We start from the raw sequence: 24,055 nt of genomic DNA, 5'->3' as shown, positions 1-24,055 counted from the left end.
TGTAGGTGTGTGATCGCACGACATCACCTCAGTGGAATGAGGCGTTCTGCTTCCTGGTTCATGACCCTAGAGAAGAGAATGTTGTTGTCAAGGTAAGTTAACAATATTATTTTTAGTATTTCCACCATGTGATATCAACAAACTTGACTTGTATTACTACCTTTACACTTTGTTTCTCCAGCTCTCTCACAGCTGGACGTTGCCCATGGGTTCCTTAGTCGTCCCAATCAGAGAGCTGCTCTCGGAACCAGAACTGGTCCTGGATCAGTGGTTCCATCTGGATGGCGCCTCCCCAGAGAGTCAGATTCTTCTTCGAGCTGAACTCAAGGTAGGCGATCTCTCATTCTAGTCTTAACTCGCACCAGACTTCACATGCAATTGTTGCAGATGCTGATTCCGAGCAAATGTCCTCGTGGTGATCATGAGGCTAAATTCACTTCCAAAGACTCCGACCGCTCGACTGAGCAGCAGAAACGGGAGGCAGATGTGATGCAAAAGTGAGCGCTGCGTATATCCAAGCACACTAGTCTCAGGTCTTATTTGGTTTTCATGCTACATTGGGTTCTTAGGTCAAGTTTGGTGGACACTCCGGTAGAAACTCTTTTCTATGTCTTATCCTCACTAGGGTTGGGGTATGCTGGAGCCTGATTTGGGGCGAGAGGCGGGGTACACCCTGGACCGGTGGCCAGCCAATCCCAGGGCACATACAGTGCATCCGGAAAGTATTCACAGCGCTTCACTTTTTCCACATTTTGTCAAGTTACAGCCTCATTCCAAATTGTATTAATTTAATCTCTTACCTCAAAATACTCCACTCCACTAATGAACTGCACTAATGAATACAGATATTCTTGCTGCCACATGAATTACATGTGCAGCATTTTTGGTAGGTTGAGCGTTGTTGCGCTTCCACCTGAATTGGCATCAGCTGTTGGGGCTCGATTGCGAGGCGGTGCCAGGGTTATTGATGGGTCTTGGCGTCACCGGGGCGCTCATTGTTCCTTGCTGTTCACCTGTCGAGGCTGTGTTGGCGCGCTCCGGTGGCGGGCTCTGGTCTGTCGTGCCATCAGCAGCGTATGTGAAAGGTAGGCATAAAATTACTGGGCGTGTACCGGTGACGGTGCATCATGTGACCGCAGCCATGGTTGTTTTAATTTGCAGCGGGGTTGGTTGTTGAGGACCTGGCGTGCATTTTGGAGGGCTTGCAGGAAGTGCAGTGTCAGCCTCTTGAGGCTAGGATTGCACTGGCTGTGTGTTAAGCTACCTTTGCTCCGGTAAGCTGCCGATGCTTTAAACAAGCAGAAAGCTAACTTTAGCACCACATGTTGTCTGTCTCAAAGTTAAATGATCTGGTTAGATAATTAATTTTCTTTTTTGTGGTTAGCACAGAGAGGTTGTCACGTTCCGGCTTGGGAGCTTTACGGCACGACCCCAGGATGCAGAGATGAGGACCCAATAGCAGGTAAAAAGGCATTTATTGTTGATACTATGCAGCAGACCAACGCACTAGCATGTTCAACAGAGAAAACAACATCAATGACCCAACAAAGAAAGGAGCGCGCACCTGAACCAAATAGGCATCACAAATAATGAGAAACAGGTGCGGGAGATAATGGACATCAACTGAAAACACAGCAGAGCAACACAGGAAGGAAATACAAAACAAGGGCATGAACGAGGAACTGAGGAAAACTAAGAGCTGTCACAAGGGGGTGACAGACGTTAAACTATTTGTTGGCAAATTCAGGTTCAACATTCAGTGTGTGTGTGTAAAATGTTGCAGATTGAATAGTTTAACAGGCTAACACACATAATATTGTTTGAAGCAATGTCGGTGTGTTCTGTTGTACTTTGCTAGCTCTGACAGAGGTTTAAACTTCAAAAGTGGTGCCCTGTCTAATATTTTGTGTATGTGTTTTCAGGTTGCTGCAACGAACGTGACTCGGCACTGTAAGTTCTGTTCAGCTTTTTTTTTTACCACTAGAACATCTATTTAAACACTGTAGATTGCAGCACAACCACTTTTCAAAAATGAGCCCCCTCCCATGCCTCCATGATGATTGCATGTGCACATTTCAGACACTTGGTGCACTGAGTAGTCACCTGTCAAGATATCATACTTAATTGTGACTTTTTAGTGTCCTTTATGCACATCTGAGCAACCATTTTCAGTCTGTACTCCTCAGTCACATAAGATCACACTTAAAAAAGAACGAGACAGAGGTATAGTATATAAAATAATTATCTAACCAGATCATTTAACTTTTAAATAGACACAACACATGGTGCTAGAGTTAGCACAAATGTCTACTCTTCATTGAACGCCATAAAAGTAGAGTGCACCAAGGGAGTCTTGCATCAGACTTTTCTAGTGACATTGTCTTTGAGCATACTCACAATCAACATGCTTTCGGCTGGCTATATTTTCCTAATAACACGGTATCTATAGACATTAACTGTAGATACTGTACAAGGTGAGCTGATCCAAGAGCAGCCCCAGTCCTGTTTTTGTGAATGATTATATTTTGTTGTTGTTGACATGTGCTGGCAATTTGCTCCTCATGTGCTGGAATGTTGTTGACAAATGGTATGACGTTATTGTACATTTTTAGCGCGCGCGCTTTTATTTTGAATTTCTTTCAAACCCCGCCGACGGCAGCAGTGCGCTTTCGTCACTGGTGAGTAGCATGTCTTTATCTCTATCATGTAATATTCTCGTATTAAACCAACATTACCACAGACGTATTGTGAGCTAAGCCAATGGTAAATTTGCAAAAGTGCCTGTTTGAACTGTGCTAATGTTCTAGCTAACAAGTGTTTTGGCTAACCTTCTAGCTAACAAATGGTTTAGCTAACGTTTATAGTTAGTTAAACCTGGTTTAGTTAGTTAAATAAACAAAGGTGCAGTAGTACTATGGTGCCAGATATTGACCCCAGTCATTTAAGTAGGGACATTTTTTTTGGTCTTGTTTATGATAGTGTTACTCAACAGCTTGATGTGTTGCTTTCAGGGATTCAATGAGTTTAATTATCATCTCATCAGTTGATGTGTGTGAGTGCATATGTCATAACTTAGAAGAGAGTTAGGAGTCTTAGGAGAGAAAAAGTCACCCATTGTTGAACATCTATGCTGGCTGTACAGTCATAGCTAGTATATAGTTTGTGCTAAAATTGTGAATTTGACCTGAAATTGTATTTTACAGTTGGTGGGTGAATGTTGACCACAAAGCATTTACCTGTGCAAAAACAATAATTATAGGAAGTGTCCCTTGTTAACTTCTCTCAACCATTGTCTTCCTGTCCCATTTAGAATTGTCCAGATCACACTGCCAGAAAGTGTTCTTTGCCACGCGAGTCATTGAAATGTATTAGTTTGCCACATTTGCACAATGTACATGTTGTCAGTTTGTGCTCATCTGTCATTTTCAGTTCTGATATTACTGCACTTGCAAGCTCAAATTGTAGTAGGCCATGTGACGTGCATGATGACCACTAGTTGGCGGTACATACCAAGTAGAAACAGCAGTAGATTACAGTGACCCCTATTTTTGTATTTATATATCTATAAATATATAATATAATTATATATATTTTTGTATTAACCACAAGTGATGATCCCCCGTTGACAACCAGGGTTAGGGTCCGGGGTTGGAGTCAGGGGTTAGGATGAACTGAAGTGTTTGTGCTGTCTTCTACAGGCTGGATGAAGGCCAGCCTTGCTAGCGCTCTCCACTCACACCAGGCCTGTGGGGCAAAAACAGTATCTGCAGCTTCAACTCTGGGTTCTTCTCCCCGTCTTAACCAATGGAAGGGTTAGGATGCACTGAAATGTTCATGCTGTCTTCTCCTGACAATAGTCACAAGTTAGCAAAGGTGGGGTGTTTGTGCTTCCAGGTTCTTCTGTTGATCCCGAAGGACAACACCAGTTTTTCCACCTTTGTGGGAACGATTGCGTTGGCAAGAAGATCCTTGGCATTCCTGAAGGTGTCCCCCGGAAAGCTGTCCACCTGCAGGTCTGGGAAGTCATTTGGTGGAAACTGGAATCTCCCAGGATGACGAATCTCTTCCGCACGGCAAGTTGCCAATCAACCATTTTCCTGGTGGTGTGCCGATGACGCTGGACCAGTTGCTTTTGGCTCCCGCCGATTGAGCCGGACATAGAGCTGTCGAAGCTGATGTCCGCCAGTATATCTTCCCATTGGCCTTTTTCCGCAGGTGACTCCCTTGGTGGCGTAAGTAGTGGGGCGTCGTCAAGCAAATTCTGACTCCCAACAGCAAAGGGCCTATGTGGTCCGAGTTGGTAGGGGACCGGGGGGTAACCGATTCCCCTCGCGCCATCTGATCCAAGAGCAGGGACAGCTGGTCACCGTAATTGTCGGATTCCTCTCCCGGTGGCTGACCTTGGTCGAGGTTTTTCTCTTTCCTCGTGCGTTTGCGCTGGGTGCTGACCCAGGGGGTAGCGCTGGAGTCTCAGGGGTTTTGTCCTTCGGCGGTAAGGATGTTTTGCAGGTCTTGCAGGTCTTGGGATGAGGATACCTCTGGTTCTGTTTGGATACCGGCATCCAGGCAGGCCCCGGCAACTGTTGGATCGAGCCGAGAACGAAGAGAAGTGGTTGGGATGGATGGCCTTCCGGCGTCCCAGAGGTGGAGGGTTCCCAGAGGTGGAAGGTTCCTCCAAATCTTGTTCCAATCCTTGGATGTCAGGGTTTGTCGGTGGCGGATCTTCGTTTTGTGCGGGTGGTTTTACAGGTTCATATTCCTGGATTCTATTTTTCAATTTCTCTAGGGTTCTCAACGGAAAGCGAATTCTGACTCCCAACGCCGAAGGGCCTCTGTGGCCTGGGTTGGTGGGGGAGTGGGGGGAACCGATTCCCCTCGCGCCATCAGATCCAAGAGCAGGGACAGCTGGTCACCGTAATCGTCGGATTCCTCTCCCGGTGGCTGACCTTGGTCGAGGTTTTTCTCTTTACTCGTGCGGTAGCGCTGGAGTCTCAGGGGTTTTGTCCTTCGGCGGTAAGGATGTTTTGCAGGTCTTGGGATAAGGATTTACAGGTTTTACAGGTTTCACAGGTTTTCACAGGTTTTCACAGGTTTTCACAGGTTTTCACAGGTTTTCACAGGTTTTCACAGGTTTTCACAGGTTTCACAGGTTTCACAGGTTTCACAGGTTTCACTTTCTTAGGGTTCTCAACGGAAAGCGAATTCTGACTCCCAACGCCGAAGGGCCTCTGTGGCCCGGGTTGGTGGGGGAGTGGGGGGAACCAATTCCCCTCGCGCCATCAGATCCAAGAGCAGGGACAGCTGGTCACCGTAATGGTCGGATTCCTCTCCCGGTGGCTGACCTTGGTCGAGGTTTTTCTCTTTACTCGTGCGGTAGCGCTGGAGTCTCAGGGGTTTTGTCCTTCGGCGGTAAGCATGTTTTGCAGGTCTTGGGATGAGGTTTTACAGGTTTTACAGGTTCATATTCCTGGATTCTATTTTTCAATTTCTTAGGGTTCTCAACAGAAAGCGAATTCTGACTCCCAACGCCGAAGGGCCTCTGTGGCCCGGGTTGGTGGGGGAGTGGGGGGAACCGATTCCCCTCGCGCCATCAGATCCAAGAGCAGGGACAGCTGGTCACCGTAATCGCCGGATTCCTCTCCCGGTGGCTGACCTTGGTCAAGGTTTTTCTCTTTCCTCGTGCGTTTGCGCTGGGTGCTGACCCAGGGGGTAGCGCTGGAGTCTCAGGGGTTTTGTCCTTTGGCGGTAAGGATGTTTTGCAGGTCTTGGGATGGAATGAGGGCACCCAAGTTTGTTTGGCTTGGGGGTCTCAACGGAAAGCTTGCAGCTGAATTTGTGTAGGCAGAAGTCGGTTCTATGTTTATACGACCTTTCGTTGGGGAGTTACTGGCGAAAAACGTCGCCCATTGAGATTGCATTGTTGGAAGCAGCAGTCCATTAAAGTGACCACGAGATGGTGGTATTTACCGAGTAGAATAGCATTACTTTAAAGTGACCCCTAGTTGGCAGTACATAGCAAGTAGAAATAGCAGCCTCCCCCCTCCCTCACCCCCTGCCTTCCTCATTTGGGCCCAGCCTTCCACACCCCAGTCCCCGAGCCCCCCAGCCTTCTACATTTAGGCCCAGCCTCACCCGTCCCACACCCCAGCCCCCCACTCCCTCGCCCCAGCCCCCCCAGCCTTCTTACACTTGTGCCCAACCTGTGGAGGGCAGTAATACGCCTTGGAGCGTTGAAACAAAAGAGGAAGAAGACAGACTGGCAGAGAATGGTGGTATCAACGGACCAGCTAACCGAAGGAAACATGAGTAGTCTGCGCTGCGCCGTTGGGTAAGTAGTCAACATAGATCTCGTTTGAATGTTTGGGTTAGGGTTTTAGGGCTATGGTTGGAGGAGGGTTTTAGGGCCGAGTTAGGGCTGGCTAGGGCGAGTTGGGGCCAGGGCTCTTTAGGGCTGGCTAGGGCGAGTTAGGGCGAGTTGGGGCCAGGGCTGGCTAGGGCGAGTTGGGGCTAGGGCGAGTTGGGGCCAGGGCTGGCTAGGGCGAGTTGGGGCCAGGGCTCTTTAGGGCTGGCTAGGGCTCGTTAGGGCCAGATATAAATTTGACCATCCATTTAACAGAATACTGAAGGATGTTGACGCTCAAGAATTTGGTCCCAACAGCTTAGACAAGGTAAGATTACAGTACAGCTGTTGAATGACACCAACATGGTTTAGTTATTCATTCATTTTCTATGTCTCTTATCCTCACTAGGGTGGGGGTATGCTGGAGCCTGATTTGGGGCGAGAGGCGGGGTACACCCTGGACCGGTGGCCAGCCAATCCCAGGGCACATACAGCGCATCCGGAAAGTATTCACAGCGCTTCACTTTTTTCCACATTTTGTCAAGTTACAGCCTCATTCCAAATTGTATTAATTTAATCTCTTACCTCAAAATACTCCATTATGACAATGTGAAAAAGGTTATTATATTTCCAAATCATGTCCAATCAACTGAATTTACTGCAGGTGGACTCCAATTGAGTGTATAGTAGACACCAAACGTCCAGAAGGAGGCGACTGGCACACTAGTGTGGGAAGTCCATACCTGCATGAGGAAAGTGGAAGTCAAAAAATAATCATTCTAATAATACGATTCCCAATTAAGGGAATAAATCCCAGGTCTTTGGTTTAGTTATGAAATGTTGAATTAATTTCACAGGTACCTCAACCTGTGGCTGTGTTGCGTTTTTGTGCACCGTCATCTGGAAGTAAATACAGCTTTAGTACAAATGCAGTGAAGCTGTTCTGGTTTGAAATAATGTTTTGTAGAAGATGTGTTAAGATCATTTCATTCAAAGAAGGCCATCTTAAAAAAATACTACACAATCATATTAGAAAAGTGGTGTAGGTGGTAGCTTAAATCATGTAAATATTACTTATAAATTGCTCCAAATAAAGTCAGGGAAAACTAGTTAAACAATCCTGAAAAGCGAGTACATTTATATGGATTTTGAAGTAGATTCAAAGGTAGTTTGGGGTCAAATTTACTAGCAAAGAGTACCTCTTTCATTCAAAAAAAGTAAATTTGACCAGAGTATTTCCCAAGGAAAAGTTGCTTGGGAATTGTGCGTGCAAATTGTTACCTAGCTTTGCTCAAGTAAATGGCACTCCAAATTTTTTTTCAGTGTACTGCCCAGTGGACCGCGACCTCCTCCAGCTGTTTTTGGGAGTTCTTTTGTCTCTGGACTGCTCCATGGTATGCCTTCTGCCCCCATCGCCTTGCTTTTCCTTTTTTGGACTGCACTAATGAATACAGATATTCTGGCTGCCACATGAATTACATGTGCAGCATTCTCCATCCATTTAACAGAATACTGAAGGATGTTGACGCTCAAGAATTTGGTCCCAACAGCTTAGACAAGGTAAGATTACAGTACAGCTGTTGAATGACACCAACATGGTTTAGGTTATTCTATGCTTTACAGTGTCAAAACCTTTTTTCAAGTCGAAGATTGGTTTGAAATTGGAAACGGACAAGGATCTACGTTCTTATATATTGAATGACAGCTGATGCCTTCCATACACAAGGAAAAACTGCCGCAGAAATTGAGAGAGTGAGATTTGTGGTTACAGGAGTTATTGATGTACAATTGAGTTCTTTCAACATAAAAGTATCAATGCCCAATCTGCATCTTTTGTTTTAGAATATTTAATCCTTAATCCATTTGTAGAAAGCTTGCTGGCCACAGTAAAGTAGCAACTCGTCACATTATGAATACATGTACCAGATGATAAATGATGAGTTTTGTTGCTCCATCAGGTTACATCTGGAGGTGTTTGATAAAGACATGGACATGAAGGATGACTTTATGGGAAGGTACTGCTTCCAGTACACATTAGTAGTGTTGTTATTATCGATACTGTCACATACTGCAACTGCTTGATAATACTGCTTACTACCTCCAGCGCAGCGATGCCAGTATTGAGAAGAGCACCGCCATCCTCCTTTATCTACACTTTATTGTCCGATTCACAAGAAAAATTATGTCACACACTTACAGTATATTAAAGACAGGTTGTAGAATTTGATATGGTTGGAATCATTTAGAACATTCATGTAGAACGCAAATGATATTAAATATATATGTATAAATATCAAATATTGCAGTGTAAATAAATAAAAATAAACATGAATTAGAGAAAAGAAATCCATTCCATTATCAAGTGGTTGAAATAATTGTCATGTTTCTCAACATGCAGGCTGAAGGTCAAACTGAAGGACATAATTGATTCTCAGTACACGGATCAGGTATGGAAACGGCTTATATTATTGTCATTGAATTGTTCAAGCATTCAAAGGATTGTGTGTGTTTTATGTATCAGTGTATCAGTACACGCTCAGTGATGTCAAGTCAGGTCGCGTTCACCTGATCCTGGAATGGCTTCCAACAGCCTCGGAGGCAGACCAACTGGATAAGGGGGGTGCTTCCAGAAGAAGAAAAAGCGTACTAATGCTTCATTCAACTATAAAAAATACTAATATCGAACCATTCTCTTCAGATTCTCAAGTTCTACTCCAGGCAGTCCTACCAGAACAAAGCCGTTCCATCTGTGGGACTTTTGTTTGTCTTCATCGAACAAGCAGATGGTTTACCAGTAAGTGAGTCGAGGAGGTACTGAGGAGGCATGATCTGTGTTTTATTATGACCCATGTGGCGTGTCAACAGGTGGAAAAGAGTGGAAAAGAGCCAAAAGTGGGAGCGGATATGCTTCTTGGAAAAACATCCCACAAAACTACTGTGAGACTACTAAGCGTGGCAACTAGCCAAATAATAACCAGGGTATTGGCATCCGGGACTAACACGTCCATCTTTGCTGTAGGTGTGTGATCGCACGACATCACCTCAGTGGAATGAGGCGTTCTGCTTCCTGGTTCATGACCCTAGAGAAGAGAATGTTGTTGTCAAGGTAAGTTAACAATATTATTTTTAGTATTTCCACCATGTGATATCAACAAACTTGACTTGTATTACTACCTTTACACTTTGTTTCTCCAGCTCTCTCACAGCTGGACGTTGCCCATGGGTTCCTTAGTCGTCCCAATCAGAGAGCTGCTCTCGGAACCAGAACTGGTCCTGGATCAGTGGTTCCATCTGGATGGCGCCTCCCCAGAGAGTCAGATTCTTCTTCGAGCTGAACTCAAGGTAGGCGATCTCTCATTCTAGTCTTAACTCGCACCAGACTTCACATGCAATTGTTGCAGATGCTGATTCCGAGCAAATGTCCTCGTGGTGATCATGAGGCTAAATTCACTTCCAAAGACTCCGACCGCTCGACTGAGCAGCAGAAACGGGAGGCAGATGTGATGCAAAAGTGAGCGCTGCGTATATCCAAGCACACTAGTCTCAGGTCTTATTTGGTTTTCATGCTACATTGGGTTCTTAGGTCAAGTTTGGTGGACACTCCGGTAGAAACTCTTTTCTATGTCTTATCCTCACTAGGGTTGGGGTATGCTGGAGCCTGATTTGGGGCGAGAGGCGGGGTACACCCTGGACCGGTGGCCAGCCAATCCCAGGGCACATACAGTGCATCCGGAAAGTATTCACAGCGCTTCACTTTTTCCACATTTTGTCAAGTTACAGCCTCATTCCAAATTGTATTAATTTAATCTCTTACCTCAAAATACTCCACTCCACTAATGAACTGCACTAATGAATACAGATATTCTTGCTGCCACATGAATTACATGTGCAGCATTTTTGGTAGGTTGAGCGTTGTTGCGCTTCCACCTGAATTGGCATCAGCTGTTGGGGCTCGATTGCGAGGCGGTGCCAGGGTTATTGATGGGTCTTGGCGTCACCGGGGCGCTCATTGTTCCTTGCTGTTCACCTGTCGAGGCTGTGTTGGCGCGCTCCGGTGGCGGGCTCTGGTCTGTCGTGCCATCAGCAGCGTATGTGAAAGGTAGGCATAAAATTACTGGGCGTGTACCGGTGACGGTGCATCATGTGACCGCAGCCATGGTTGTTTTAATTTGCAGCGGGGTTGGTTGTTGAGGACCTGGCGTGCATTTTGGAGGGCTTGCAGGAAGTGCAGTGTCAGCCTCTTGAGGCTAGGATTGCACTGGCTGTGTGTTAAGCTACCTTTGCTCCGGTAAGCTGCCGATGCTTTAAACAAGCAGAAAGCTAACTTTAGCACCACATGTTGTCTGTCTCAAAGTTAAATGATCTGGTTAGATAATTAATTTTCTTTTTTGTGGTTAGCACAGAGAGGTTGTCACGTTCCGGCTTGGGAGCTTTACGGCACGACCCCAGGATGCAGAGATGAGGACCCAATAGCAGGTAAAAAGGCATTTATTGTTGATACTATGCAGCAGACCAACGCACTAGCATGTTCAACAGAGAAAACAACATCAATGACCCAACAAAGAAAGGAGCGCGCACCTGAACCAAATAGGCATCACAAATAATGAGAAACAGGTGCGGGAGATAATGGACATCAACTGAAAACACAGCAGAGCAACACAGGAAGGAAATACAAAACAAGGGCATGAACGAGGAACTGAGGAAAACTAAGAGCTGTCACAAGGGGGTGACAGACGTTAAACTATTTGTTGGCAAATTCAGGTTCAACATTCAGTGTGTGTGTAAAATGTTGCAGATTGAATAGTTTAACAGGCTAACACACATAATATTGTTTGAAGCAATGTCGGTTCATATTCAGGTTCATATTCCTGGATTCTATTTTTCAATTTCTCTAGGGTTCTCAACGGAAAGCGAATTCTGACTCCCAATGCCGAAGGGCCTCTGTGGCCTGGGTTGGTGGGGGAGTGGGGGGAACCGATTCCCCTCGCGCCATCAGATCCAAGAGCAGGGACAGCTGGTCACCGTAATCGTCGGATTCCTCTCCCGGTGGCTGACCTTGGTCGAGGTTTTTCTCTTTCCTCGTGCGGTAGCGCTGGAGTCTCAGGGGTTTTGTCCTTCGGCGGTAAGGATGTTTTGCAGGTCTTGGGATGAGGATTTACAGGTTTTACAGGTTTTACAGGGTTCACAGGGTTCATATTCCTGGATTCTATTTTTCAATTTCTTAGGGTTCTCAACGGAAAGCGAATTCTGACTCCCAACGCCGAAGGGCCTCTGTGGCCTGGGTTGGTGGGGGAGTGGGGGGAACCGATTCCCCTCGCGCCATCAGATCCAAGAGCAGGGACAGCTGGTCACCGTAATCGTCGGATTCCTCTCCCGGTGGCTGACCTTGGTCGAGGTTTTTCTCTTTACTCGTGCGGTAGCGCTGGAGTCTCAGGGGTTTTGTCCTTCGGCGGTAAGGATGTTTTGCAGGTCTTGGGATAAGGTTTTACAGGTTTTACAGGTTTTACAGGTTTTACAGGTTTTACAGGTTTTACAGGTTTCACAGGTTTTACAGGTTTTACAGGTTTCACAGGTTTCACAGGTTTCACAGGTTTCACAGGTTTCACAGGTTTCACAGGTTTCACAGGTTTCACAGGTTTCACAGGTTTCACAGGTTTCACAGGTTTCACAGGTTTCACAGGTTTCACAGGTTTCACAGGTTTCACAGGTTTCACAGGTTTCACAGGTTTCAATTTCTTAGGGTTCTCAACGGAAAGCGAATTCTGACTCCCAACGCCGAAGGGCCTCTGTGGCCCGGGTTGGTGGGGGAGTGGGGGGAACCAATTCCCCTCGCGCCATCAGATCCAAGAGCAGGGACAGCTGGTCACCGTAATGGTCGGATTCCTCTCCCGGTGGCTGACCTTGGTCGAGGTTTTTCTCTTTACTCGTGCGGTAGCGCTGGAGTCTCAGGGGTTTTGTCCTTCGGCGGTAAGCATGTTTTGCAGGTCTTGGGATGAGGTTTTACAGGTTTTACAGGTTCAGATTCCTGGATTCTATTTTTCAATTTCTTAGGGTTCTCAACAGAAAGCGAATTCTGACTCCCAACGCCGAAGGGCCTCTGTGGCCCGGGTTGGTGGGGGAGTGGGGGGAACCGATTCCCCTCGCGCCATCAGATCCAAGAGCAGGGACAGCTGGTCACCGTAATCGCCGGATTCCTCTCCCGGTGGCTGACCTTGGTCAAGGTTTTTCTCTTTCCTCGTGCGTTTGCGCTGGGTGCTGACCCAGGGGGTAGCGCTGGAGTCTCAGGGGTTTTGTCCTTTGGCGGTAAGGATGTTTTGCAGGTCTTGGGATGGAATGAGGGCACCCAAGTTTGTTTGGCTTGGGGGTCTCAACGGAAAGCTTGCAGCTGAATTTGTGTAGGCAGAAGTCGGTTCTATGTTTATACGACCTTTCGTTGGGGAGTTACTGGCGAAAAACGTCGCCCATTGAGATTGCATTGTTGGAAGCAGCAGTCCATTAAAGTGACCACGAGATGGTGGTATTTACCGAGTAGAATAGCATTACTTTAAAGTGACCCCTAGTTGGCAGTACATAGCAAGTAGAAATAGCAGCCTCCCCCCTCCCTCACCCCCTGCCTTCCTCATTTGGGCCCAGCCTTCCACACCCCAGTCCCCGAGCCCCCCAGCCTTCTACATTTAGGCCCAGCCTCCCCCGTCCCACACCCCAGCCCCCCACTCCCTCGCCCCAGCCCCCCCAGCCTTCTTACACTTGTGCCCAACCTGTGGAGGGCAGTAATACGCCTTGGAGCGTTGAAACAAAAGAGGAAGAAGACAGACTGGCAGAGAATGGTGGTATCAACGGACCAGCTAACCGAAGGAAACATGAGTAGTCTGCGCTGCGCCGTTGGGTAAGTAGTCAACATAGATCTCGTTTGAATGTTTGGGTTAGGGTTTTAGGGCTATGGTTGGAGGAGGGTTTTAGGGCCGAGTTAGGGCTGGCTAGGGCGAGTTGGGGCCAGGGCTCTTTAGGGCTGGCTAGGGCGAGTTAGGGCGAGTTGGGGCCAGGGCTGGCTAGGGCGAGTTGGGGCTAGGGCGAGTTGGGGCCAGGGCTGGCTAGGGCGAGTTGGGGCCAGGGCTCTTTAGGGCTGGCTAGGGCTCGTTAGGGCCAGATATAAATTTGACCATCCATTTAACAGAATACTGAAGGATGTTGACGCTCAAGAATTTGGTCCCAACAGCTTAGACAAGGTAAGATTACAGTACAGCTGTTGAATGACACCAACATGGTTTAGTTATTCATTCATTTTCTATGTCTCTTATCCTCACTAGGGTGGGGGTATGCTGGAGCCTGATTTGGGGCGAGAGGCGGGGTACACCCTGGACCGGTGGCCAGCCAATCCCAGGGCACATACAGCGCATCCGGAAAGTATTCACAGCGCTTCACTTTTTCCACATTTTGTCAAGTTACAGCCTCATTCCCAATTGTATTAATTTAATCTCTTAGCTCAAAATACTCCATTATGACAATGTGAAAAAGGTTATTATATTTCCAAATCATGTCCAATCAACTGAATTTACTGCAGGTGGACTCCAATTGAGTGTATAGTAGACACCAAAAGTCCAGAAGGAGGCGACTGGCACACTAGTGTGGGAAGTCCATACCTGCATGAGGAAAGTGGAAGTCAAAAAATAATCATTCTAATAATACGATTCCCAATTAAGGGAATAAATCCCAGGTCTTTGGTTTAGTTATGAAATGTTGAATTAATTTCACAGGTACCTCAACCTGTGGCTGTGTTGCGTTTTTGTGCACCGTCATCTGGAAGTAAATACAGCTTTAGTACAAATGCAGTGAAGCTGTTCTGGTTTGAAATAATGTTTTGTAGAAGATGTGTTAAGATCATTTCATTCAAAGAAGGCCATCTTAAAAAATACTACACAATCATATTCAAATAAAGTCAGGGAAAACTAGTTAAACAATCCTGAAAAGCGAGTACATTTATATGGATTTTGAAGTAGATTCAAAGGTAGTTTGGGGTCAAATTTACTAGCAAAGAGTACCTTTTTCATTCAAAAAAAGTAAATTTGACCAGAGTATTTCCCAAGGAAAAGTTGCTTGGGAATTGTGCGTGCAAATTGTTACCTAGCTTTTCTCAAGTAAATGGCACTCCAAATTTTTTTTCAGTGTACTGCCCAGTGGACCGCGACCTCCTCCAGCTGTTTTTGGGAGTTCTTTTGTCTCTGGACTGCTCCATGGTATGCCTTCTGCCCCCATCGCCTTGCTTTTCCTTTTTTGGACTGCACTAATGAATACAGATATTCTGGCTGCCACATGAATTACATGTGCAGCATTCTCCATCCATTTAACAGAATACTGAAGGATGTTGACGCTCAAGAATTTGGTCCCAACAGCTTAGACAAGGTAAGATTACAGTACAGCTGTTGAATGACACCAACATGGTTTAGTTATTCATTCATTTTCTATGTCTCTTATCCTCACTAGGGTGGGGGTATGCTGGAGCCTGATTTGGGGCGAGAGGCGGGGTACACCCTGGACCGGTGGCCAGCCAATCCCAGGGCACATACAGTACATCCGGAAAGTATTCACAGCGCTTCACTTTTTCCACATTTTGTCAAGTTACAGCCTCATTCCCAATTGTATTAATTTAATCTCTTACCTCAAAATACTCCATTATGACAATGTGAAAAAGTTTTTTTTTTACTTTTTTGAATTTATTAAAAATAGAAAACAAAAAATCACATTTACATAAGTAGTCACAGCCTTTGCCATGAAGCTCAAAATTGAGCTCAGGTGCATCTTTTTTCCACTGATCATCCTTGAGATCTTTCTACAGCGTAATTGGAGTCCACCTGCAGTAAATTCAGTTGATTGGACATGATTTGGAAAATATAATAACTGTCTATATAAGGTCCCACAATATTTTCATCCAGGATATCTCTATATATTGCTGCATTCATTTTTCCTTCTATCCTGACTAGTCGAATAATGGGGGCCACTGTGCTCATTGGGACCTTCAAAGCAGCAGAAATGTTTCTGTATCTTTCCCCAGATTTGTGCCTCAAGACAATCCTGTCTCGCAGGTCTACAGACAGTTCTTTTGACTTCATGCTTGGCGTTTGTGCTCTGACATGCACAGTCAACTGTGGGACCTTATATAGACAGTTATTGTATTTCCAAATCATGTCCAATCAACTGAATTTACTGCAGGTGGACTCCAATTGAGCTGTAGAAAGATCTGTGAATACTTATGTAAATGTGATTTTTTTGGTTTTCTATTTTTAATATATTCAAAACATGAATGTAACATGACAAAATGTAGAAAAAGTGAAGCGCTGTGAATACTTTCCGGATGCACTGTACCTTCATGGAGACAAACGTGTGTTGACGTCTCATGTAAGGTTAGTTGTTGTGACCTTTGACCCGTACTGTGCACTTTGCTTCCTCTGTCTTTCTTGTGGTTGGTTCAGGACTGAGCGATGACATCCTAGAGACTCATTTGGATCTCGACGTGGACCCCATGCTGTACGACTCTGCTGCAAACTCAGACGAGGATGTCGTGTACTCCAGCAGCCCTTTCACTGACTCTCAACTGTTGGACGTATCTTTGCTGCCGCCCGCTCTCTGACATCCCTGCTTTGGACATGGAGGATTGTCCTTGTCTTCAATTGCTGCTTGGAACCCCAGCCAAGCCCGCCTCACCCATGTGTGTGATGAAATGGCATTGTGTATATTATGCAATAAAAAATAAGTCAACTAAAGAGACCCACTCCAAAGGGCTGGCCTCTATGTGGTTTATATACGGTATGAATATATGGGTTGGTCAAGTAGTTCAAGGTGGAGGACAGCTGGGCTATGGTGGGTCCCGTGCCTGTATCTAGTGCGGTTAAAATAGAAGGGTGACCGAGCCAGAACCATGCCGAGGGCAAAGGAGTAGCCCCAAGGAAACCCCTCACCCCCTCCACACCCAATTGTAGACCAGCCCCCAAGGTTCCTAACGCAGCAGGGAGGATACTTAATAGGTATCATAGCTACATGACAACCTTCCCTCAATCGTTGGAACAAAGTGACAATTTGAAATCACTGCAGTACTGCCATAACGCCACTAGGTGACAGCATTGCTCCGCTAACACCCTCATAACTCCGAGTTAACTCCCAAGACCCAAAGTTTCCACCGTTTTGGGAAATGTGGTGCGTAAATCCGTGTAAAAATTGGCCATGAAGCTCAAGCATGCGACGAAACGATGAACATGCACACTGTAAGAAGGCGAATAGATGTTACACGCATTATTTTCATGATTTCTGCTTTTCCATCAACTATTTGTTTTTAGTAGAGATGGTGAAATGAGCCCGAAGCCTCGAAGTGTGTCAAGTCTTCCTGAGTCACACTGCTTCCAAATGGTGACCATTTCATCACGTGACCGCTGACGTCATGAGCATCTTATGTCACAGCGCGCATTGAAACGGACTGGTTATTTTGGCGCTAACTTGTGCATATAATGACCACCAAGCAATTGAACTGTTAATGACATGAACTAATTAAAGCATTTTTGTTTGTAATGGCGATCTGTCTTTCACTCGTTGTAGCGAGATTGCTTTGCCTTCCTTCTTCCACCAGATGTCGCTAATATTGCCTTTGACGGAGACAACGCTCCCAATGTGTTCCGGGACAATGTGAAGGACAACGAAGCTCAAGTTTTCATCTTCCGAGTACACTCGGACGTTAGGAACACACCATTTCCAGCACATGCATATTTCAACTGCTAAACACATTGCTAGACAGTAGAGTGGGATGAATGCCAATAGTGAACTTTTACTGCAACTATGAAGGATGGCCATCTTGAATTGGATGTATAAGTGTTGGATTATTTACCGGTAAATTTTGTAAAGTGGACTGACATGTTGCTACATGTTTCTGGCCTGAAAGGGCCAGCCTTAGAGGGCCAGCCTTAAAGGGCCAGCCTTAGAGGGCCAGCCTTAAAGGCCCAGCTTAAAGGGCCAGCCTTAAAGGGCCAGCCTTAGAGGGCCAGCCTTAAAGGCCCAGCTTAAAGGGCCAGCCTTAAAGGGCCAGCTTAAAGGGCCAGCCTTAGAGGGTCAGCTTTAAAGGGCCAGCTTAAAGGGCCAGCCTTATAGGGCCAGCTTAAAGGGCCAGCCTTAGAGGGCCAGCCTTAAAGGGCAAGCCTTAAAGGGCCAGCCTTAGAGGGCCAGCCTTAGAGGGCCAGCCTTAGAGGGCCAGCTTAAAGGGCCAGCCTTAAGGGGCCAGCTTAAAGGGCCAGCCTTAAAGGGCCAGCCTTAAAGGGCCAGCTTAAAGGGCCAGCCTTAAAGGGCCAGCTTAAAGGGCCAGCCTTAAAGGGCCAGCCTTAAAGGGCCAGCTTAAAGGGCCAGCCTTAAAGGGCCAGCTTAAAGGGCCAGCCTTAAAGGGCAAGCCTTAAAGGGCCAGCCTTAAAGGGCCAGCTTAAAGGGCCAGCCTTAAAGGGCCAGCTTAAAGGGCCAGCCTTAAAGGGCAAGCCTTAAAGGGCCAGCCTTAAAGGGCCAGCCTTAGAGGGCCAGCTTAAAGGGCCAGCCTTAGAGGGCCAGCTTAAAGGGCCAGCCTTAAGGGGCCAGCTTAAAGGGCCAGCCTTAAAGGGCCAGCCTTAAAGGGCCAGTCCTAAAGGGCCAGCCTTAGAGGGCCAGCCTTAAAGGGCCAGCTTAAAGGGCCAGCCTTAAAGGGCCAGCCTTAAAGGGCCAGCCTTAAAGGGCCAGCTTAAAGGGCCAGCCTTAAAGGGCCAGCTTAAAGGGCCAGCCTTAAAGGGCCAGCCTTAGAGGGCCAGCTTAAAGGGCCAGCCTTAAAGGGCCAGCTTAAAGGGCCAGCCTTAGAGGGCCAGCTTAAAGGGCCAGCCTTAAAGGGCCAGCTTAAAGGGCCAGCCTTAGAGGGCCAGCTTAAAGGGCCAGCCTTAAAGGGCCAGCTTAAAGGGCCAGCCTTAGAGGGCCAGCCTTAAGGGGCCAGCTTAAAGGGCCAGCTTAAAGGGCCAGCCTTAGATGGCCAGCTTAAAGGGCCAGCCTTAGAGGGCCAGCTTAAAGGGCCAGCCTTAAGGGGCCAGCTTAAAGGGCCAGCCTTAAAGGGCCAGCCTTAAAGGGCCAGCTTAAAGGGCCAGCCTTAGAGGGCCAGCCTTAAGGGGCCAGCTTAAAGGGCCAGCCTTAGATGGCCAGCTTAAAGGGCCAGCCTTAGAGGGCCAGCTTAAAGGGCCAGCCTTAAAGGGCCAGCCTTAAAGGGCCAGCCTTAAAGGGCCAGCCTTAGAGGGCCAGCCTTAAAGGGCCAGCCTTAGAGCGCCAGCTTAAAGGGCCAGCCTTAAAGGGCCAGCCTTAGAGGGCCAGCCTTAGAGGGCCAGCTTAAAGGGCCAGCCTTAAAGGGCCAGCCTTAAAGGGCCAGCTTTAAAGGGCCAGCCATAAAGGGCCAGCTTAAAGGGCCAGCCTTAAAGGGCCAGCCTTAAAGGGCCAGCCTTAAAGGGCCAGCCTTAGAGGGCCAGCTTAAAGGGCCAGCCTTAGAGGGCCAGCTTAAAGGGCCAGCCTTAAGGGGCCAGCTTAAAGGGCCAGCCTTAGAGGGCCAGCTTTACAGGGCCAGCTTAAAGGGCCAGCCTTAAGGGGCCAGCTTAAAGGGCCAGCCTTAAAGGGCCAGCTTAAAGGGCCAGCTTAAAGGGCCAGCCTTAAAGGGCCAGCTTAAAGGGCCAGCCTTAAAGGGCCAGCCTTAAAGGGCCAGCTTAAAGGGCCAGCCTTAAAGGGCCAGCCTTAAAGGGCCAGCTTAAAGGGCCAGCCTAAAGGGCCAGCCTTAGAGGGCCAGCTTAAAGGGCCAGCCTTAAGGGGCCAGCTTAAAGGGCCAGCCTTAAAGGGCCAGCCTTAAAGGGCCAGTCTTAAAGGGCCAGCCTTAGAGGGCCAGCCTTAAAGGGCCAGCTTAAAGGGCCAGCCTTAGAGGGCCAGCTTAAAGGGCCAGCCTTAAGGGGCCAGCTTAAAGGGCCAGCCTAAAAGGGCCAGCTTAAAGGGCCAGCCTTAAAGGGCCAGCCTTAAAGGGCCAGCTTAAAGGGCCAGCCTTAAAGGGCCAGCTTAAAGGGCCAGCCTTAAAGGGCAAGCCTTAAAGGGCCAGCCTTAAAGGGCCAGCCTTAGAGGGCCAGCTTAAAGGGCCAGCCTTAGAGGGCCAGCTTAAACAGCCAGCCTTAAGGGGCCAGCTTAAAGGGCCAGCCTTAAAGGGCCAGCCTTAAAGGGCCAGTCTTAAAGGGCCAGCCTTAGAGGACCAGCCTTAAAGGGCCAGCTTAAAGGGCCAGCTTAAAGGGCCAGCCTTAAGGGGGAGGGCTTAAAGGGCCAGCCTTAAAGGGCCTGCCTTAAAGGGCCAGCTTTAAAGGGCCAGCTTAAAGGGCCAGCCTTAAAGGGCCAGCCTTAAAGGGCCAGCTTAAAGGGCCAGCCTTAAGGGGCCAGCTTAAAGGGCCAGCCTTAAAGGGCAAGCCTTAAAGGGCCAGCCTTAGAGGGCCAGCTTAAAGGGCCAGCCTTAGAGGGCCTGCTTAAAGGGCCAGCCTTAAGGGGCAGGCTTAAAGGGCCAGCCTTAAAGGGCCAGCCTTAAAGGGCCAGCTTAAAGGGCCAGCCTTAAAGGGCCAGCTTAAAGGGCCAGCCTTAAAGGGCCAGCTTAAAGGGCCGGCCTTAAAGGGCCAGCCTTAAGGGGCCAGCTTAAAGGGCCAGCTTAAAGGGCCAGCCTTAGAGGGCCAGCTTAAAGGGCCAGCCTTAAGGGGCCAGCTTAAAGGGCCAGCCTTAAAGGGCAAGCCTTAAAGGGCCAGCCTTAGAGGGCCAGCTTAAAGGGCCAGCCTTAGAGGGCCAGCTTAAAGGGCCAGCCTTAAGGGGCCAGCTTAAAGGGCCAGCCTCAAAGGGCCAGCCTTAAAGGGCCAGCTTAAAGGGCCAGCCTCAAAGGGCCAGCCTTAAAGGGCCAGCTTAAAGGGCCAGCCTTAAAGGGCCAGCTTAAAGGGCCAGCCTTAAAGGGCCAGCCTTAAAGGGCCAGCTTAAAGGGCCAGCTTTAAAGGGCCAGCTTAAAGGGCCAGCCTTAAAGGGCCAGCCTTAAAGGGCCAGCCTTAAAGGGCCAGCCTTAGAGGGCCAGCTTAAAGGGCCAGCCTTAAGGGGCCAGCTTAAAGGGCCAGCTTAAAAGGCCAGCCTTAGAGGGCCAGCTTAAAGGGCCAGCCTAAAGGGGCCAGCTTAAAGGGCCAGCCTTAAAGGGCAAGCCTTAAAGGGCCAGCCTTAGAGGGCCAGCTTAAAGGGCCAGCCTTAAGGGGCCAGCCTTAAAGGGCCAGCCTTAAAGGGCCAGCCTTAAGGGACCAGCTTAAAGGGCCAGCCTTAAAGGGCCAGTCTTAAAGGGCCAGCCTTAGAGGGCCAGCCTTAAAGGGCCAGCTTAAAGGGCCAGCCTTAAAGGGCCAGCTTAAAAGGCCAGCCTTAAAGGGCCAGCTTAAAGGGCCAGCCTTAGATGGCCAGCCTTAAGGGGCCAACTTAAAGGGCCAGCCTTAAAGGGCCAGCCTTAAAGGGCCAGCCTTAAAGGGCCAGCCTTAAAGGGCCAGCCGTAAAGGGCCAGCTTAAAGGGCCAGCTTAAAGGGCCAGCCTTAGAGGGCCAGCTTAAAGGGCCAGCCTTAAGGGGCCAGCTTAAAGGGCCAGCCTTAAAGGGCAAGCCTTAAAGGGCCAGCCTTAGAGGGCCAGCCTTAGAGGGCCAGCTTAAAGGGCCAGCCTTAGAGGGCCAGCTTAAAGGGCCAGCCTTAAGGGGCCAGCTTAAAGGGCCAGCCTCAAAGGGCCAGCCTTAAAGGGCCAGCTTAAAGGGCCAGTCTTAAAGGGCCAGCTTAAAGGGCCAGCCTTAAAGGGCCAGCCTTAAAGGGCCAGCTTAAAGGGCCAGCCTTAAAGGGCAAGCCTTAAAGGGCCAGCCTTAAAGGGCCAGCCTTAAAGGGCCAGCTTAAAGGGCCAGCCTTAAAGGGCCAGCCTTAAAGGGCCAGCTTAAAGGGCCAGCCTTAAAGGGCCAGCTTAAAGGGCCAGCCTTAGAGGGCCAGCTTAAAGGGCCAGCCTTAAGGGGCCAGCTTGAAGGGCCAGCCTTAAAGGGCCAGCCTTAAAGGGCCAGTCTTAAAGGGCCAGCCTTAGAGGGCCAGCCTTAAAGGGCCAGCTTAAAGGGCCAGCCTTAGAGGGCCAGCTTAAAGGGCCAGCCTTAAGGGGCCAGCTTAAAGGGCCAGCCTTAAAGGGCCAGCTTAAAGGGCCAGCCTTAAAGGGCCAGCCTTAAAGGGCCAGCTTAAAGGGCCAGCCTTAAAGGGCCAGCTTAAAGGGCCAGCCTTAAAGGGCAAGCCTTAAAGGGCCAGCCTTAAAGGGCCAGCCTTAGAGGGCCAGCTTAAAGGGCCAGCCTTAGAGGGCCAGCTTAAACAGCCAGCCTTAAGGGGCCAGCTTAAAGGGCCAGCCTTAAAGGGCCAGTCTTAAAGGGCCAGCCTTAGAGGACCAGCCTTAAAGGGCCAGCTTAAAGGGCCAGCTTAAAGGGCCAGCCTTAAGGGGGAGGGCTTAAAGGGCCAGCCTTAAAGGGCCTGCCTTAAAGGGCCAGCTTTAAAGGGCCAGCTTAAAGGGCCAGCCTTAAAGGGCCAGCCTTAAAGGGCCATCTTAAAGGGCCAGCCTTAAGGGGCCAGCTTAAAGGGCCAGCCTTAAAGGGCAAGCCTTAAAGGGCCAGCCTTAGAGGGCCAGCTTAAAGGGCCAGCTTAAAGGGCCAGCCTTAGAGGGCCTGCTTAAAGGGCCAGCCTTAAGGGGCCAGCTTAAAGGGCCAGCCTTAAAGGGCCAGCCTTAAAGGGCCAGCTTAAAGGGCCAGCCTTAAAGGGCCAGCTTAAAGGGCCAGCCTTAAAGGGCCAGCTTAAAGGGCCGGCCTTAAAGGGCCAGCCTTAAGGGGCCAGCTTAAAGGGCCAGCTTAAAGGGCCAGCCTTAGAGGGCCAGCTTAAAGGGCCAGCCTTAAGGGGCCAGCTTAAAGGGCCAGCCTTAAAGGGCAAGCCTTAAAGGGCCAGCCTTAGAGGGCCAGCTTAAAGGGCCAGCCTTAGAGGGCCAGCTTAAAGGGCCAGCCTTAAGGGGCCAGCTTAAAGGGCCAGCCTCAAAGGGCCAGCCTTAAAGGGCCAGCTTAAAGGGCCAGCCTTAAAGGGCCAGCTTAAAGGGCCAGCCTTAAAGGGCCAGCCTTAAAGGGCCAGCTTAAAGGGCCAGCTTTAAAGGGCCAGCTTAAAGGGCCAGCCTTAAAGGGCAAGCCTTAAAGGGCCAGCCTTAAAGGGCCAGCCTTAGAGGGCCAGCTTAAAGGGCCAGCCTTAGAGGGCCAGCTTAAAGGGCCAGCCTTAAGGGGCCAGCTTAAAGGGCCAGCCTTAAAGGGCCAGCCTTAAAGGGCCAGTCTTAAAGGGCCAGCCTTAGAGGGCCAGCCTTAAAGGGCCAGCCTTAAAGGGCCAGCCTTAAAGGGCCAGCCTTAGAGGGCCAGCCTTAAAGGGCCAGCTTTAAAGGGCCAGTCTTAAAGGGCCAGCCTTAGAGGGCCAGCCTTAAAGGGCCAGCTTAAAGGGCCAGCCTTAAAGGGCCAGCTTAAAGGGCCGGCCTTAAAGGGCCAGCCTTAAAGGGCCAGCTTAAAGGGCCAGCCTTAAAGGGCCAGCTTAAAGGGCCAGCCTTAGAGGGCCAGCCTTAAGGGGCCAGCTTAAAGGGCCAGCCTTAAAGGGCCAGCCTTAGAGGGCCAGCTTAAAGGGCCAGCCTTAAGGGGCCAGCTTAAAGGGCCAGCCTTAAAGGGCCAGCCTTAGATGGCCAGCTGAAAGGGCCAGCCTTAGAGGGCCAGCTTAAAGGGCAAGCCTTAAGGGGCCAGCTTAAAGGGCCAGCCTTAAAGGGCCAGCCTTAAAGGGCCAGTCTTAAAGGGCCAGCCTTAGAGGGCCAGCTTTAAAGGGCCAGCTTAAAGGGCCAGCCTTAAAGGGCCAGCCTTAAAGGGCCAGGTTAAAGGGCCAGCCTTAGAGGGCAAGCCTTAAGGGGCCAGCTTAAAGGGCCAGCCTTATAGGGCCAGCCTTAAAGGGCCAGCTAAAAGGGCCAGCCTTAAAGGGCCAGCTTAAAGGGCCAGCCTTAAAGGGCCAGCCTTAGAGGGCCAGCTTAAAGGGCCAGCCTTAGAGGGCCAGCTTAAAGGGCCAGCCTTAAGGGACCAGCTTAAAGGGCCAGCCTTAAAGGGCCAGTCTTAAAGGGCCAGCCTTAGAGGGCCAGCCTTAAAGGGCCAGCTTAAAGGGCCAGCCTTAAAGGGCCAGCTTAAAGGGCCAGCCTTAAGGGGCCAGCTTAAAGGTCCAGCCTTAAAGGGCAAGCCTTAAAGGGCCAGCCTTAGAATGCCAGCCTTAGAGGGCCAGCTTAAAGGGCCAGCCTTAGAGGGCCAGCTTAAAGGGCCAGCCTTAAGGGGCCAGCTTAAAGGGCCAGCCTCAAAGGGCCAGCCTTAAAGGGCCAGCCTTAAAGGGCCAGCTTAAAGGGCCAGCTTAAAGGGCCAGCCTTAAAGGGCCAGCCTTAAAGGGCCAGCTTAAAGGGCCAGCCTTAAAGGGCCAGCTTAAAGGGCCAGCCTTAAAGGGCCAGCTTAAAGGGCCAGCCTCAAAGGGCCAGCCTTAAAGGGCCAGCTTAAAGGGCCAGCCTTAAAGGGCCAGCTTAAAGGGCCAGCCTTAAAGGGCCAGCCTTAAAGGGCCATCTTAAAGGGCCAGCCTTAAAGGGCAAGCC

The 24,055-nt window shown here is 49.1% G+C and overlaps 3 long non-coding RNA genes across 3 annotated transcripts; all 3 read left to right on the top strand.

Moving 5' to 3' along the window:
• The first annotated feature begins 667 nt into the window (after positions 1-667).
• On the top strand, positions 668-1,229 carry LOC144902104 (uncharacterized). The gene is made up of 3 exons (XR_013630363.1): positions 668-780; positions 879-1,085; positions 1,162-1,229. It is a non-coding gene; the product is annotated as an uncharacterized LOC144902104 (long non-coding RNA).
• Positions 1,230-1,393: 164 nt separating this feature from the next.
• LOC144902103 (uncharacterized) lies at positions 1,394-4,365 on the top strand. Its single transcript, XR_013630362.1, has 3 exons — positions 1,394-1,462; positions 1,923-3,812; positions 3,895-4,365. It is a non-coding gene; the product is annotated as an uncharacterized LOC144902103 (long non-coding RNA).
• Positions 4,366-15,483: 11,118 nt separating this feature from the next.
• LOC144902108 (uncharacterized) lies at positions 15,484-16,897 on the top strand. The gene is made up of 2 exons (XR_013630367.1): positions 15,484-15,738; positions 15,808-16,897. It is a non-coding gene; the product is annotated as an uncharacterized LOC144902108 (long non-coding RNA).
• The last annotated feature ends 7,158 nt before the right edge of the window (positions 16,898-24,055 follow it).

This window comes from Doryrhamphus excisus, linkage group LG19, assembly GCF_037039965.1.
Source record: "Doryrhamphus excisus strain RoL-2023G ecotype Guam linkage group LG19, RoL_Dexc_Guam_v1.1, whole genome shotgun sequence".
NCBI classification, from domain to species: domain Eukaryota; kingdom Metazoa; phylum Chordata; class Actinopteri; order Syngnathiformes; family Syngnathidae; genus Doryrhamphus; species Doryrhamphus excisus.
This window is presented reverse-complemented; position numbering and strand designations above follow the sequence as displayed.